Consider the following 17,255-nt stretch of genomic DNA (forward strand, 5'->3'; position numbering starts at 1 on the left):
GCTTCGCAGAAGCCTATTAAGGGACGCGAAAAAAAAAAAGAAAAATTATGAAAAAAAAAAAAGGAAATAAAAAAAAAAAAAATACAGTTGGCGAATCCCGCTTCGCAGAAGCCTATTAAGGGACAAAAATAAAATGCAGTTGGCGAATTCCGCTTCGCAGAAGCCTGTTAAAGGACAAAATAAAATGCAGTTGGCGAATTCCGCTTCTCAGAAGTCTATTAAGGGACTGAATAAAATGCAGTTGGCGAATTCCGCTTCGCAGAAGCCTGGTAAAGGACAAAATAAAATGCAGTTGGCGAATTCCGCTTCGCAGAAGCCTATTAAGGGACTAAATGAAATGCAGTTGGCGAATTCCGCTTCGCAGAAGCCTATTAAGGGACTAAATGAAATGCAGTTGGCGAATTCCGCTTCTCAGAAGCCTATTAAGGGACAATGGCGAATCCCGCTTCTCAGAAGTCTATTAAGGGACTAAATAAAATGCAGTTGGCGAATTCCGCTTCGCAGAAGCCTATTAAGGGACTGACAGGAAGGAAAAAACAAAATTGAAAAAAAAAAAAAAAAAAAAAAAATGCAGTTGGCGAATTCTACTTCGCAGACAGCAAAGAAGGAAAACTAAAAGTGCCTCTGGACGGATTAGTGCCTCTGGACGGATTAGTGCCTCTGGACGGACTAGTGCCTCTGGACGGATTAGTGCCTCTGGACGGATTAGTGCCTCTGGACAGGTGGAGAGAAAAAAAAATTCTCCAAGTTCTAGGAGATAGAACTTTGAAGAAGAAGTAAAGTAAAGTAAAGTAAATGTATTTATACGTGTTATGACACTCTCGCACCCGCCGCCGCCGCGCGCCGCACCGCCAGCATGCCGAGCCGAGCAGAGCAAGGACTCGAAGGCTGGCCGATCGGGCCGGGCCGTGCCGTGCCGGGTGGAAAGGTGGCCGAGACAAACCCTGCTGGAGGGAAAATCTCAGCGTCCGGGGCTTAGTCTCAACGGATCGCCGTACCAGGACAGCTCTAACGCTTACAACACCCCGACGGAATACATGTGGTCCGCACGCGATTTCTTGCCCCTAACGGACGTGGATGATACCGACCCAGCCACGCGCACCACAGATCTAGCGCGCGTGACGAGCGGGCCGGTCACGGCACTAGCCGACGAACCCGAGGGTTGCCGGCTTAATGTTGCCTGCACGCTCAGGGCCCTAGCTAAGCTCACCCTTGCTCACCGGGCGGGGTTCCGACTTAGAGGCGTTCAGTCGTACTCCCACGGACGTAGCCTGGCGCCATCGGCCTGACGACCGGACGCGCGAACCAGAGGTCCGAACTCACCGTTCCTCTCGTACTGAGCAAGATTACCGTGGCAAGGGCGCTTCATCAGTAGGATAAAACTAACCTGTCTCACGACGGTCTAAACCCAGCTCACGTTCCCTGTTGGCGGGTGAACAATCCGACACTTGGCGAATTCTGCTTCGCAATGATAGGAAGAGCCGACATCGAAGGATCAATCAGCGACGTCGCTATGAACGCTTGGCCGCCACAAGCCAGTTATCCCTGTGGTAACTTTTCTGACACCTCTCGCTTGAAACTCCCAACGTCGAAAGGATCGATAGGCCACGCTTTCACGGCCAGTATTCGTACTGAAAATCCTGGTCGAGCAGGCATTTGCCCTTTTGCTCTACGCGAGGTTTCCGTCCTCGCTGAGCCCGCCTTGGGACACCTTCGCTGCGCTTTAGAAGATGTACCGCCCCAGTCAAACTCCCCGTCCGAGGCTGTCCCCGGCAGGGTCGCTGTCGCCGTCGTGACCGCGTCGGGGGGAGTCGGTGGACTCCCCGAGCCCGACGCGACGGCGGCTTGACGTCTGAACCTCGTACGCCTCCTACCTGCAAGAAGGCGCCGAGTCCCCACTCCGTCGGGTAAGTGGAGGTCCCGCGGGGGTAGCGGTATTTCACTGTCGCGCCCGAAGACGCTACCGCCTATGCTACACCCCCCACGCTCCTCCACAGAGTCGGACTAGAGTCAAGCTCGACAGGGTCTTCTTTCCCCGCTGATTTCACCAAGCCCGTTCCCTTGGCTGTGATTTCGCCGGGGCGTAGATAGGGACAGTGGGAATCTCGTTAATCCGTTCGTGCGCGTCGCTAATTAGACGACGAGGCATTTGGCTACCTTAAGAGAGTCATAGTTACTCCCGCCGTTTACCCGCGCTTATGCGAATCTCTTCACTTTGACATTCTGAGCACTGGGCAGAAATCACGTCCCGTAAACACCTTTTCAGGCTGTCGAGACGCTCTGTTTTAATTAGACAGTCGGATTCCCCCTGTCCGTGACAGTTCTGAGACAGCGTGAGTCGGAGGTCGCGTCGGTTGTCCCCCGCGCAGCCAACGCGCCCCGCGAAGGGGCGTCAGCCGAGCGAGGCCGCTCGGCCCGGGGCCCCCACGGGTTTCCGCGCACGTCTCTCCCCCTCGGAGTGTCCCCTCAGGGTGCGTGCGGTTCTGCCCGCTTCCTCCCCTAGCCCGACCGTCCCGGCCCTCAGAGCCAATCCTTCTCCCGAAGTTACGGATCCATTTTGCCGACTTCCCTTACCTACATTACTCCGTGGACCAGAGGCTGCTAACCTAGGAGACCTGCTGCGGACATGAGTACGGCCGGGCAGCGAGATTGACGTGCCCTCGACGGGGTTTTCACGGACCGCCGTGAGCGCTCCGGACGCAGCCATGTCTTACGGCGACGCTTTTCGGCCTGGCCAGCCCTTTCTCCGGTCGACCCGATTCCAGGGCGAACCAGACCTTAAAAAGAGACGACGGCTCTCCCCGGTGCCCACGGCAGCGTTCCCCGTTCTGTCGGCGTCGCCGCGGCGCCCCCCACGCCGGAACGTAGTCGCGACGAGGGGGGCCGTTCTCCGCCGCCCGGTTCCGAGCGAACCTTAACTGGATTCCCTTTCGGCGGTCGCAGGGTGACTGACAGGCCAGGCGCGGCGCCCGTTCGGCCGCCCGCCCGGCGCGTGTTTCGTACCCGCTTCAGCAAGGGAGCTAACCCGCCCCTTAGGACCGACTCACCCACGTACATGCACTGTTCCCGCGGAACCATTCCCCACTTCGGCCTTGAAAAGTACTCTCCGTTCAATATTTGCTACTACCACCAAGATCTTCACCCGCGGCGGCTCCGAACGGGATCGCTCCCGGACTTTCACGCCACCGCGGCGCACCTCCTACTCGCCCCGGCCTGCCCGGGGAGGGGAGTCGCACCCCTCCCGCTGGCGGGGCGGCCCGGTGTGGGTCCGACGCTCAGCGCCATCCATTTTCAGGGCGGGTCGGTTCGGCAGGTGAGTTGTTACACACTCCTTGGCGGATTCCGACTTCCGTGGCCACCGCCCTGCTGTCAGTACCGACCCACACCTTTTAGCTTTCCGTGAGCGTCCTGCGTTGGGCACCACAACCGGGCGTTCGGTTCATCCCGCAGCGCCAGTTCTGCTTACCAAAAATGGCCCACTCGGCACCCGTGATTCTAGGCCAGGCCCCGTGCGAGGCGGGTCTGGCGCCTCACCCGTTGAAAGTTTGAGAGTAGGACGAGGGCGTTTCGCCCCCGATGCCTCCAACCATTCGCTTTACCGAGTGAAAATCGTTCCGTCGGCACCGGCTATCCTGAGGGAAACTTCGGAGGGAACCAGCTACTAGATGGTTCGATTGGTCTTTCGCCCCTACGCCCAAGTCGGGCGGTCGATTTGCACGTCAGAGTCGCTTCGAGCCTCCACCAGAGTTTCCCCGGCTTCGCTCTGCTCAGGCGTAGATCACCATCTATCGGGTCCCGACGCCTGCACTCATGCTCCGACAGGGCCGTCAACGCGGCGACCGCCGGGCCGGCGGTGCGCTCCGGGGACTCGGTGAGTCGCCCGAGAGATCCCGCCCTCGGCCCGCGAGGGCCTCTCGCTTTCACTTCGCCGTGGGGTTTAGTGGAAACCCTGCGGCTCGCACAGGCGTCGGACTCCTTGGTCCGTGTTTCAAGACGGGTCGGGCAGGTACCGGAATAACGCTGCGCACCTTTCGACGGACCGGAGCCGCCCGCCCGGGAGGCCGAAACCCCCGGGGCGAACCGCCGCCGTTTGTCCGCGGTCGACCACGGCACCCGAATACGACCGCTCTCGTGCCAACTCGCGCCCACGATCCGCAGGCCGACGACCCGCGTAGGGCGCGCGGACGAGACGGCCCGGTGCCGGTGGCAGCGGAGACCCGCCGTGGTGGGGCACGCGCCCGACCCCCGAACTCGGAAGGCGTCCCCGTCTCCGGGGCGCCTCCGCGGGGGGCACGGGCGACCAGCCGCCACGGCGGGACACGTCGCTCGGCTCAGCCAGTTTACCCCTTGGCGGTTTCACGCGCTTTGCACCCTCTCTTCAGAGTTCTTTTCAACTTTCCCTCACAGTACTTGTTCGCTATCGGACTCGCGCAGGTACTTAGCCTTAGGTGGAGTTTACCACCCGCTTCGGGCTGCACTGCCAAGCAACCCGACTCCGGGGTCGAGGTCGGCGGAAGGGAGCGCCGCCGGCAAGGGCCTGGCACCCGCTCTGGGCAAGCCACGCTCGAGAAGACTCGCGCGGCGCTCCCGATCCCGCTCGACACCGACCCGAACGCTACAGCTCCCCGCGGGCACGGGCCCAGGGGGTTTCAGCGCTGGGCTCTTCCCGCTTCACTCGCCGTTACTGGGGGAGTCCCCGTTGGTTTCTTTTCCTCCGCTTACTGAAATGCTTTAGTTCGGCGGGTACCCTCGTCCGATATGAGGTCGGCAGATCGCCCCATCCGTCGGGTTCGCCGCGCGTCGTTATACTTACTTCCCCGCATACCCCCACGAAGCCCTCGCTCGCGTGTACATCGAGCAGGCCCGAGGATTGAGGAAGAAGCAGCCGATCGCGTGCGTGCTTCCCCGTCTTCGGTGCGCGTCTTATTCGTCGTCCCCCGCCCATACCCAGAGGCCGGGTGGGGACGACGTCTCCCGTGGTCAGACGGGAGCCCTCGATCTACGGCCGCCAGTCGGGACGAGACCCGACCGGTACGGCACGTCGCGCCGCTCAGTCCCCCCGAGAAGACCGGTTGCGGCGACGTCGTAGGGCCGACCCTCATACGGACGTGGCCGGTGACTTACGCCCACGGCCGCAATTTGCGTTCAAGACGTCGATGTTCAATGAGGCAGCTGCAGTTCACACGACTCAATACGGCTGGCCGCACTCTTCATCGACGCGCGAGCCGAGTGATCCACCGCCAAAGGTTGTATTTATTTTTCTCGCTTAAGGGCCAAACGACGACAAAGGGTGGGGGGGGCAAGCGTTGCGCGCGCGGTTACTCGCGGCGCAACGCCGCCGCCCCGTTTATCGGCCTGGACCGCTCCCCGGCCAGGGAGCAGCCCGGCCTCACCGGACAGTGTTTTTTTAACCCTTCACCCGTCGGGCGGGCTGGGGGCAAAACGAAATCGGACGTGATCCTACCGAAGGTTCACCTACGGTAACCTTGTTACGACTTTTACCCTCTCGGGGCAGCGCAGTTCGGGCGACATCGCGACGACTGCGATTTCAGGAGCCGAAGCTCCGTCTCGCCGGCCACTCCGGGGCCCTGGCTGCGCCGTCCACCGAAGGTAGCGACGGGCGGTGTGTACAAAGGGCAGGGACGTAGTCGGCACGGGATGCTGACCCGTGACTACGTGGCATTCCGAGTTCACGGCCCAACTCGCAGGAAGACCGACCCCGGACATGAAGACTCCTACGCTCACGGTCTACACCGCGCCGGCTGGCGCCACCACTGTAGCACACGTGCAGCCCAGGACGTCTAAGGGCATCACAGACCTGTTATGGCTCCATCTCGTACGCACTGCTCGAGGTCAATCCCTGCAGGACGCGGCCTGCGCGACGGCGGTCCGGGGCACCGCCTCTCCCTGAGTGGGAAGACCGACGCCCGACCCGAGAGCCGAAACGCCGACCCAACCCGTGAGACGGACCCCTCTTGACCGCCGTTTGTTATCCGCCAGGGCAGAGTCTCGCCCGTTATCGGAATGAACCAGACGGATCGCTCCACGGGCTAGCAACGGCCATGCACCACCACCCACCGAATCATGAAAGAGCCTCAGTCTGTCAATCCACGCGGTGTCCGGACCTGGTAAGCTTCCCCGTGTTGAGTCAAATTGAGCCGCAGGCTCCACTCCTGGTGGTGCCCTTCCGTCAATTCCTTTAAGTTTCAGCCTTGCGACCGTACTCCCCCGGAGCCCAGGCACTCTGATTTCTCCGGGGCCTCGCGAGGCTTCCCCACAGGGGACGTCCCCGCGTAACCGGTCGGCATGGTTTACTGTCGGAACTACCGCGGTACCTGATCGCGTTCGTTCCTCCGACTTTCGTTCATGATCAACGAAGGCGCTCTTGGCCGGTGCCTTCGCTCTTGTTCGTCCCACCGCGATCGTCGGATTCCACCCTCCCGCGGTAGTACGCCGCCCCCGGCCGTCTCTATAGACCTCGCCCACCGCCCCCACGGAGACCGGTCCCGTGGTTACATTGCGGGGCGGTGGCGTCATCACATCGTTCCGAGCAAAGCTGTGCGAGCACGACCTGCTTTGAGCACTCCAATTGATTCAGGGAGAACACCGCCCGTACCTTAGTGTCGGCCCAGATACGCCACGTACCAAGCCGACACGGCTTAAGACGGAAAGAGACTAAACCGGCAGCGACGGGCAAGCGATGCCCGGCGAGATCCGTCGCGAGGGTCCGGTTGCGGCACCGGAAGGCACCGCTTGCTCCATCCCCAAAACCACGACGGTGCATAATCGCCGGGGCAACGTCACCCGCGGTTTGTCGCTGCCGTCACCTCAGAGATCCAACTACGAGCGTTTTAAACGCAGCAACTACAACATACGCCATCGGAGCTGGAATTACCGCGGCTGCTGGCACCAGGCTTGCCCTCCGATAGGTCATCAACGGCACGTGTTTGGTCTACGCTCAATCCGACCGCTAGGCTCGCATGCGAGCCCAGCCCGACATTTATCTTCACTACCTCACCGTGCTGGGAGTGGGTAAGTTGCGCGCCTGCTGCCACCCTTAAGCGTGGTAGCCGTCTCGCAGGCTCCCTCTCCGGGATCGAACCCTGATCCTCCGTCACCCGTAGCCAACACGGGGGGCTCTTGCCCGGGCCGTCTAAATTTGATGGGACGGCGAGCAAACGGGCACGCCGCTAACAGCGGTCGTCACATACCCAGAGTTCGCCTCAGCCTGGCGGGCGGCGTTAACCACCCGCCGCCGGTCAAGATCCTAATAAATGCGCCCTCTCCCCGCGGAGGTAACCCCGTTAGGAGGAGGACTCGTGTGCACGTATTAGCTCTGGGATTCCTACAGGTGTCCGGACAAACATCGCCCACCCCGTGTATTATCGCCGATATACTGAGCAGTTCGCGGCTTCCCCTTCTGTGTAGGGTGAGCATAGGCGTGCATGGCTTAACCCTCAAGACAAGCATAAGACTACAGGCAGGATCAACCTGGTAGCGTATCCATTTCCAACCCGGCGGGACGGACCCGCTGGGACAGGAGGCTACGGGCGCCGACGACCGAAGCCCAGACGCCGAGAACTCCCAGCGCTCGACTCCTTCGCCGACGGCCCTTCTCGACTCTACCGCACAAACGTTCACCCCTTCGGCCTTCTCGCTGCTGGGTCGGACTGCTCCGACCGCCCGGACACGCTCGCGCTCACACGACTCTAGGTCCTCTACCGAGGAGCTAACCTGGGACCGACTCCGGACTCTCCGACCACCGCTCGTCCAGGCGCTGGTGACCGTGGGTGTACCAGAGGCCACCGCGCGCCTTTCGGCTCGCCTTGCTTCAATTTCAATTTTTCCGACCGACGACCGCCTTCCCTACTATACGTCCCAAACCCCTGGTAAGGTAGCCCTTTTCCTCTTGCGGACTACTAAAAAAAAAAATTTTTTTGGTGCAAATTCAGATTCGACCCCAGGCACGTATGGCAAACCCGAGCCCGACCTCCGAACAGCCCGAATTTCCCATCGCACTACTCTAGCGAAGTAGCGGGAACGCGTTTAACGCCGCGTAAACGGTCTTCCGAGCGAGTACAGGGCCCTAACGGGAAGGGCCCCGAAGTTCAAAACCGGTCGGCAATGGGGAGGTCCCAGGTGCGATCATAGGTGGTGGGTTTATTTCATTCAAATTCGCTCCGTAGAGGAAATGCGCTCGACCAAAGTTTTTTCCCTCGGCCCTCGGAGGGCTTACCGCGGGAGCGTCCCGGCGCTAGAGTCCTTCTCGGCCGTAGCGAGAGCTTCTTACCCAGGGACGCCCGTGCGGTAAAGCCTCGAATCGACGAGGCGATAAAATCGTATGAATAAAGCTCCCAAACCGGGATTTGAACCCCGGCAGGGTTGGCCGGCCCGTGGGCCAACTCGATCGAGCCCGAGTCGTCGATCGCCCGACTCTAGCGAAGTAGCGGGAACGCGTTTAACACTCCGCCAAGCGAGTACAGGGCCCTAACGGGAAGGGCCCCGAAGTTCAAAACCGGTCGGCAATGGGGAGGTCCCAGGTGCGATCATAGGTGGTGGGTTTATTTCATTCAAATTCGCTCCGTAGAGGAAATGCGCTCGACCAAAGTTTTTTCCCTCGGCCCTCGGAGGGCTTACCGCGGGAGCGTCCCGGCGCTAGAGTCCTTCTCGGCCGTAGCGAGAGCTTCTTACCCCAGGGACGCCCGTGCGGTAAAGCCTCGAATCGACGAGGCGATAAAATCGTATGAATAAAGCTCCCAAACCGGGATTTGAACCCCGGCACGGTTGGCCGGCCCGTGGGCCAACTCGATCGAGCCCGAGTCGTCGATCGCCCGACTCTAGCGAAGTAGCGGGAACGCGTTTAACACTCCGCCAAGCGAGTACAGGGCCCTAACGGGAAGGGCCCCGAAGTTCAAAACCGGTCGGCAATGGGGAGGTCCCAGGTGCGATCATAGGTGGTGGGTTTATTTCATTCAAATTCGCTCCGTAGAGGAAATGCGCTCGACCAAAGTTTTTTCCCTCGGCCCTCGGAGGGCTTACCGCGGGAGCGTCCCGGCGCTAGAGTCCTTCTCGGCCGTAGCGATAGCTTCTTACCCAGGGACGCCCGTGCGGTAAAGCCTCGAATCGACGAGGCGATAAAATCGTATGAATAAAGCTCCCAAACCGGGATTTGAACCCCGGCAGGGTTGGCCGGCCCGTGGGCCAACTCGATCGAGCCCGAGTCGTCGATCGCCCGACTCTAGCGAAGTAGCGGGAACGCGTTTAACACTCCGCCAAGCGAGTACAGGGCCCTAACGGGAAGGGCCCCGAAGTTCAAAACCGGTCGGCAATGGGGAGGTCCCAGGTGCGATCATAGGTGGTGGGTTTATTTCATTCAAATTCGCTCCGTAGAGGAAATGCGCTCGACCAAAGTTTTTTCCTCGGCCCTCGGAGGGCTTACCGCGGGAGCGTCCCGGCGCTAGAGTCCTTCTCGGCCGTAGCGAGAGCTTCTTACCCCAGGGACGCCCGTGCGGTAAAGCCTCGAATCGACGAGGCGATAAAATCGTATGAATAAAGCTCCCAAACCGGGATTTGAACCCCGGCAGGGTTGGCCGGCCCGTGGGCCAACTCGATCGAGCCCGAGTCGTCGATCGCCCGACTCTAGCGAAGTAGCGGGAACGCGTTTAACACTCCGCCAAGCGAGTACAGGGCCCTAACGGGAAGGGCCCCGAAGTTCAAAACCGGTCGGCAATGGGGAGGTCCCAGGTGCGATCATAGGTGGTGGGTTTATTTCATTCAAATTCGCTCCGTAGAGGAAATGCGCTCGACCAAAGTTTTTTCCCTCGGCCTCGGAGGGCTTACCGCGGGAGCGTCCCGGCGCTAGAGTCCTTCTCGGCCGTAGCGAGAGCTTCTTACCCAGGGACGCCCGTGCGGTAAAGCCTCGAATCGACGAGGCGATAAAATCGTATGAATAAAGCTCCCAAACCGGGATTTGAACCCCGGCACGGTTGGCCGGCCCGTGGGCCAACTCGATCGAGCCCGAGTCGTCGATCGCCCGACTCTAGCGAAGTAGCGGGAACGCGTTTAACACTCCGCCAAGCGAGTACAGGGCCCTAACGGGAAGGGCCCGAAGTTCAAAACCGGTCGGCAATGGGGAGGTCCCAGGTGCGATCATAGGTGGTGGGTTTATTTCATTCAAATTCGCTCCGTAGAGGAAATGCGCTCGACCAAAGTTTTTTTCCCTCGGCCCTCGGAGGGCTTACCGGGGAGCGTCCCGGCGCTAGAGTCCTTCTCGGCCGTAGCGAGAGCTTCTTACCCCAGGGACGCCCGTGCGGTAAAGCCTCGAATCGACGAGGCGATAAAATCGTATGAATAAAGCTCCCAAACCGGGATTTGAACCCCGGCACGGTTGGCCGGCCCGTGGGCCAACTCTGTAAAGTATGCGCGAACGAGGATCGAACCAAGACCTTATAAATTATTATTATTATTATTATATTATTATTATTATTATTATTATTATTATTATTATTATTATTATTATTATTGTTATTATGTGGGGATGTGAGTAAAGAGGCTTTTTATCGAGTACTCAACTATGCGCCGAGCCAGGCAATCGTGCTCAAAGCGCTTTACAACGCGTCTACAGCCAACAGCAACACTTAGCGTGCAGAGCGGGACACGACAGGACGGAGAAAACACTACTCACGGCCAGGTATTCGTTTTACATCTGATTACGGGGAGAGAATGCGAGTAAAGAACCTTTCTATCGAGTACTCAACTATGCGCCGAGCCAGGCAATCGTGCTCAAAGCGCTTTACAACGCGTCTACAGCCAACAGCAACACTCTAACGTGCAGAGCGGGACACGACAGGACGGAGAAAACACTACTCACGGCCAGGTATTCGTTTTACATCTGATTACGGGGAGAGAATGCGAGTAAAGAACCTTTCTATCGAGTACTCAACTATGCGCCGAGCCAGGCAATCGTGCTCAAAGCGCTTTACAACGCGTCTACAGCCAACAGCAACACTTAGCGTGCAGAGCGGGACACGACAGGACGGAGAAAACACTACTCACGGCCAGGTATTCGTTTTACATCTGATTACGGGGAGAGAATGCGAGTAAAGAACCTTTCTATCGAGTACTCAACTATGCGCCGAGCCAGGCAATCGTGCTCAAAGCGCTTTACAACGCGTCTACAGCCAACAGCAACACTTAGCGTGCAGAGCGGGACACGACAGGACGGAGAGAAACACTACTCACGGCCAGGTATTCGTTTTACATCTGATTACGGGGAGAGAATGCGAGTAAAGAGGCTTTTTATCGAGTACTCAACTATGCGCCGAGCCAGGCAATCGTGCTCAAAGCGCTTTACAACGCGTCTACAGCCAACAGCAACACTTAGCGTGCAGAGCGGGACACGACAGGACGGAGAAAACACTACTCACGGCCAGGTATTCGTTTTACATCTGATTACGGGGAGAGAATGCGAGTAAAGAACCTTTCTATCGAGTACTCAACTATGCGCCGAGCCAGGCAATCGTGCTCAAAGCGCTTTACAACGCGTCTACAGCCAACAGCAACACTCTAACGTGCAGAGCGGGACACGACAGGACGGAGAAAACACTACTCACGGCCAGGTATTCGTTTTACATCTGATTACGGGGAGAGAATGCGAGTAAAGAACCTTTCTATCGAGTACTCAACTATGCGCCGAGCCAGGCAATCGTGCTCAAAGCGCTTTACAACGCGTCTACAGCCAACAGCAACACTTAGCGTGCAGAGCGGGACACGACAGGACGAGAGAAAACACTACTCACGGCCAGGTATTCGTTTTACATCTGATTACGGGGAGAGAATGCGAGTAAAGAACCTTTCTATCGAGTACTCAACTATGCGCCGAGCCAGGCAATCGTGCTCAAAGCGCTTTACAACGCGTCTACAGCCAACAGCAACACTTAGCGTGCAGAGCGGGACACGACAGGACGGAGAAAACACTACTCACGGCCAGGTATTCGTTTTACATCTGATTACGGGGAGAGAATGCGAGTAAAGAACCTTTCTATCGAGTACTCAACTATGCGCCGAGCCAGGCAATCGTGCTCAAAGCGCTTTACAACGCGTCTACAGCCAACAGCAACACTTAGCGTGCAGAGCGGGACACGACAGGACGGAGAAAACACTACTCACGGCCAGGTATTCGTTTTACATCTGATTACGGGGAGAGAATGCGAGTAAAGAACCTTTCTATCGAGTACTCAACTATGCGCCGAGCCAGGCAATCGTGCTCAAAGCGCTTTACAACGCGTCTACAGCCAACAGCAACACTCTAACGTGCAGAGCGGGACACGACAGGACGGAGAAAACACTACTCACGGCCAGGTATTCGTTTTACATCTGATTACGGGGAGAGAATGCGAGTAAAGAACCTTTCTATCGAGTACTCAACTATGCGCCGAGCCAGGCAATCGTGCTCAAAGCGCTTTACAACGCGTCTACAGCCAACAGCAACACTTAGCGTGCAGAGCGGGACACGACAGGACGGAGAAAACACTACTCACGGCCAGGTATTCGTTTTACATCTGATTACGGGGAGAGAATGCGAGTAAAGAACCTTTCTATCGAGTACTCAACTATGCGCCGAGCCAGGCAATCGTGCTCAAAGCGCTTTACAACGCGTCTACAGCCAACAGCAACACTTAGCGTGCAGAGCGGGACACGACAGGACGGAGAAAACACTACTCACGGCCAGGTATTCGTTTTACATCTGATTACGGGGAGAGAATGCGAGTAAAGAACCTTTCTATCGAGTACTCAACTATGCGCCGAGCCAGGCAATCGTGCTCAAAGCGCTTTACAACGCGTCTACAGCCAACAGCAACACTTAGCGTGCAGAGCGGGACACGACAGGACGGAGAAAACACTACTCACGGCCAGGTATTCGTTTTACATCTGATTACGGGGAGAGAATGCGAGTAAAGAACCTTTCTATCGAGTACTCAACTATGCGCCGAGCCAGGCAATCGTGCTCAAAGCGCTTTACAACGCGTCTACAGCCAACAGCAACACTTAGCGTGCAGAGCGGGACACGAAAGGACGGAGAAAACACTACTCACGGCCAGGTATTCGTTTTACATCTGATTACGGGGAGAGAATGCGAGTAAAGAACCTTTCTATCGAGTACTCAACTATGCGCCGAGCCAGGCAATCGTGCTCAAAGCGCTTTACAACGCGTCTACAGCCAACAGCAACACTCTAACGTGCAGAGCGGGACACGACAGAACGGAGAAAACACTACTACAGATTGTTTTACTGATACGGGGAAAGTGAGAAGAACTTGAGTACAACGTAGCGCACCAGAATGTGTAAAAGCAGTTCGAACCGCTTCGCAGAAAAGCACTTAAGGGAGAGGAAAGAAACGAAGAAAAAACACTCACGCCAATTTTTAAAAATATAGGAAGAATGCGAGTAAAGAAATTACTAGTTCGGCGACATCATGCTTCGCAGAATCGTGTAAGGCATCAAAAGGTACAAGCAAAAAGAACATAAGGTAGAGAGGGGAACGAAGGAGGAGAAAAATAAGAGGATTCGTTAATTGATACGGGGAGAGAAGCGAGAAAAACTATCGAGATCAACTAGCGCAGGCAGAATGGCTACAAAATGCAGTTGGCGAATTCGCGCTTCGCAAGCACATCTAAGTGCAAGAGGTGACACACAAAAGAAGAAAAAAAATAATAAATTTAATCGAAAAAGCGAAAAACTTAGCGACAGCGACCAGAATTTAAAAATCAGTTGGCGAATTCCGCTTCGCAGAAGCCTATTAAGGGACGAAAGAAAAAAAAAACAAATTCTGATCTAATAAAAAAATGGAAATAAAAAATAAAAAAATCAGTTGGCGAATCCGCTTCGCAGAAGCTATTAAGGAAGAATAAAATCATGCAATCGCTTAGAAGCGTTAAAGGACAAAATAAAATGCATGGCGAATCGCTTCCAGAGCTAGAGAAAAAGCAGTGGACGAGAAGGGAAAAGGAAATAAAATGCAGTTAGATACGAGGCGAAGATAAATCGCGCTTCTCGCAGAGCATAGGGCTAAATAAATGCAGTTGGCGAATTCGCTTCCAGAGCTAAGGAAGATGCAAAAACAAGCTATTCAAGGCGATAAGGACTAATAGAAATCAGTTGGCGAATTCCGCTTCGCAGAAGCCTATTAAGGGACGCGGAAGAAAAAATGAAAAAACAAAAAAGAAAAAAAAAAAAAAAATGCAGTTGGCGAATCCGCTTCGCAGAAGCCTATTAAGGGAAAATAAAATGCAGTTGGCGAATTCCGTTCAGCCTTGAGGACTAAATATGCGTTGGCGAATCGTTCTCAGAAGCTATTAAGGACTAAACATGGCGAATTCGCTTTCAGAGAGGACAAGGTGGACGGAGAAAAAATAAATAATCAGTTGGCGAATTCGCTTGAGAAGCTATTAAGGTAAGAAGGTAAAGAAGCTATTAGGATGCGAATCCGCACCAGCTGGCAGGGAGCAATCCGGCGCAGAACAAAGGACTGAAGGAACATGCAATGCGTTGGCGTGCGACGCGGGAAACAAAAGTGCCGAGGAACCCTGGACGGAATTACACTCTGCGGACTAGTGCTCTACGGATTATGCCTCGACGGATTAGTGCTCTGGACAGGTGGAGAGAAAAAAAATTCTCCAAGTTCTAGGAGATAGAACTTTGAAGAAGAAGTAAAGTAAAGTAAAGTAAATGTATTTATACGTGTTATGACACTCTCGCACCCGCCGCCGCCGCGCGCCGCACCGCCAGCATGCCGAGCCGAGCAGAGCAAGGACTCGAAGGCTGGCCGATCGGGCCGGGCCGTGCCGTGCCGGGTGGAAAGGTGGCCGAGACAAACCCTGCTGGAGGGAAAATCTCAGCGTCCGGGGCTTAGTCTCAACGGATCGCCGTACCAGGACAGCTCTAACGCTTACAACACCCCGACGGAATACATGTGGTCCGCACGCGATTTCTTGCCCCTAACGGACGTGGATGATACCGACCCAGCCACGCGCACCACAGATCTAGCGCGCGTGACGAGCGGGCCGGTCACGGCACTAGCCGACGAACCCGAGGGTTGCCGGCTTAATGTTGCCTGCACGCTCAGGGCCCTAGCTAAGCTCACCCTTGCTCACCGGGCGGGGTTCCGACTTAGAGGCGTTCAGTCGTACTCCCACGGACGTAGCCTGGCGCCATCGGCCTGACGACCGGACGCGCGAACCAGAGGTCCGAACTCACCGTTCCTCTCGTACTGAGCAAGATTACCGTGGCAAGGGCGCTTCATCAGTAGGATAAAACTAACCTGTCTCACGACGGTCTAAACCCAGCTCACGTTCCCTGTTGGCGGGTGAACAATCCGACACTTGGCGAATTCTGCTTCGCAATGATAGGAAGAGCCGACATCGAAGGATCAATCAGCGACGTCGCTATGAACGCTTGGCCGCCACAAGCCAGTTATCCCTGTGGTAACTTTTCTGACACCTCTCGCTTGAAACTCCCAACGTCGAAAGGATCGATAGGCCACGCTTTCACGGCCAGTATTCGTACTGAAAATCCTGGTCGAGCAGGCATTTGCCCTTTTGCTCTACGCGAGGTTTCCGTCCTCGCTGAGCCCGCCTTGGGACACCTTCGCTGCGCTTTAGAAGATGTACCGCCCCAGTCAAACTCCCCGTCCGAGGCTGTCCCCGGCAGGGTCGCTGTCGCCGTCGTGACCGCGTCGGGGGGAGTCGGTGGACTCCCCGAGCCCGACGCGACGGCGGCTTGACGTCTGAACCTCGTACGCCTCCTACCTGCAAGAAGGCGCCGAGTCCCCACTCCGTCGGGTAAGTGGAGGTCCCGCGGGGGTAGCGGTATTTCACTGTCGCGCCCGAAGACGCTACCGCCTATGCTACACCCCCCACGCTCCTCCACAGAGTCGGACTAGAGTCAAGCTCGACAGGGTCTTCTTTCCCCGCTGATTTCACCAAGCCCGTTCCCTTGGCTGTGATTTCGCCGGGGCGTAGATAGGGACAGTGGGAATCTCGTTAATCCGTTCGTGCGCGTCGCTAATTAGACGACGAGGCATTTGGCTACCTTAAGAGAGTCATAGTTACTCCCGCCGTTTACCCGCGCTTATGCGAATCTCTTCACTTTGACATTCTGAGCACTGGGCAGAAATCACGTCCCGTAAACACCTTTTCAGGCTGTCGAGACGCTCTGTTTTAATTAGACAGTCGGATTCCCCCTGTCCGTGACAGTTCTGAGACAGCGTGAGTCGGAGGTCGCGTCGGTTGTCCCCCGCGCAGCCAACGCGCCCCGCGAAGGGGCGTCAGCCGAGCGAGGCCGCTCGGCCCGGGGCCCCCACGGGTTTCCGCGCACGTCTCTCCCCCTCGGAGTGTCCCCTCAGGGTGCGTGCGGTTCTGCCCGCTTCCTCCCCTAGCCCGACCGTCCCGGCCCTCAGAGCCAATCCTTCTCCCGAAGTTACGGATCCATTTTGCCGACTTCCCTTACCTACATTACTCCGTGGACCAGAGGCTGCTAACCTAGGAGACCTGCTGCGGACATGAGTACGGCCGGGCAGCGAGATTGACGTGCCCTCGACGGGGTTTTCACGGACCGCCGTGAGCGCTCCGGACGCAGCCATGTCTTACGGCGACGCTTTTCGGCCTGGCCAGCCCTTTCTCCGGTCGACCCGATTCCAGGGCGAACCAGACCTTAAAAAGAGACGACGGCTCTCCCCGGTGCCCACGGCAGCGTTCCCCGTTCTGTCGGCGTCGCCGCGGCGCCCCCCACGCCGGGAAAAAATCGCGAAAGAGGGGGGGCCCTTCTCCGCCGCCCGGTTTCCCAGCGAACCTTAACGGGGTTCCCTTTCGGCGTCGCAGGGTGACTGACAGGCCCACGCGGCCCCGTTCGGGCCCCCCCGCCCGGGGCGTGTTTTTGTACCCCCTTTTTAACAAAGGGGGTAAAACCCCCCCTTAGGACCGCTCAAAACCCCCCTTTCATCACTGTTCCCGGGGGAACCCTTCCCCCCCGGCCTTGAAAAAATACTCCCCTTCAATATTTCTAAAAACCACCAAGATCTTCACCCGCGGCGGGGTCCGAACGGGGTCGCTTTCCCCGGGCTTTTACCCACCGCGGCGGGGACCTTTCCAACTCGCCCCGGCCTGCCCGGGGGGGAGTCGCACCCCTCCCGCTGGCGGGGGGGCCCGGGGTTTGGGGCCACGCTCAGCGCCCTCCCTTTTCAGGGCGGGGCGGTTTTG

At 57.2% G+C, this 17,255-nt stretch overlaps 2 non-coding genes and 2 pseudogenes across 2 annotated transcripts; all 4 read right to left on the reverse strand.

The window, feature by feature from the left end:
* Window positions 1-954: 954 nt before the first annotated feature.
* On the reverse strand, window positions 955-4,767 carry LOC144961658 (large subunit ribosomal RNA). The gene has a single exon (XR_013643243.1). It is a non-coding gene; the product is annotated as a large subunit ribosomal RNA (ribosomal RNA).
* Window positions 4,768-5,092: 325 nt separating this feature from the next.
* LOC144961663 (5.8S ribosomal RNA) lies at window positions 5,093-5,249 on the reverse strand. The gene has a single exon (XR_013643247.1). It is a non-coding gene; the product is annotated as a 5.8S ribosomal RNA (ribosomal RNA).
* Window positions 5,250-5,452: 203 nt separating this feature from the next.
* On the reverse strand, window positions 5,453-7,497 carry LOC144961656 (small subunit ribosomal RNA; annotated as a pseudogene).
* A 7,389-nt stretch (window positions 7,498-14,886) lies between these two features.
* Window positions 14,887-17,255, reverse strand: LOC144961662 (large subunit ribosomal RNA; annotated as a pseudogene; the record flags this gene model as incomplete).

The sequence above is a fragment of the Berghia stephanieae genome, unplaced genomic scaffold (assembly GCF_034508935.2).
Source record: "Berghia stephanieae isolate SIO BIC M18660-M18661 unplaced genomic scaffold, UCSD_Bste_1.3 scaffold35, whole genome shotgun sequence".
Classification (NCBI taxonomy): domain Eukaryota; kingdom Metazoa; phylum Mollusca; class Gastropoda; order Nudibranchia; family Aeolidiidae; genus Berghia; species Berghia stephanieae.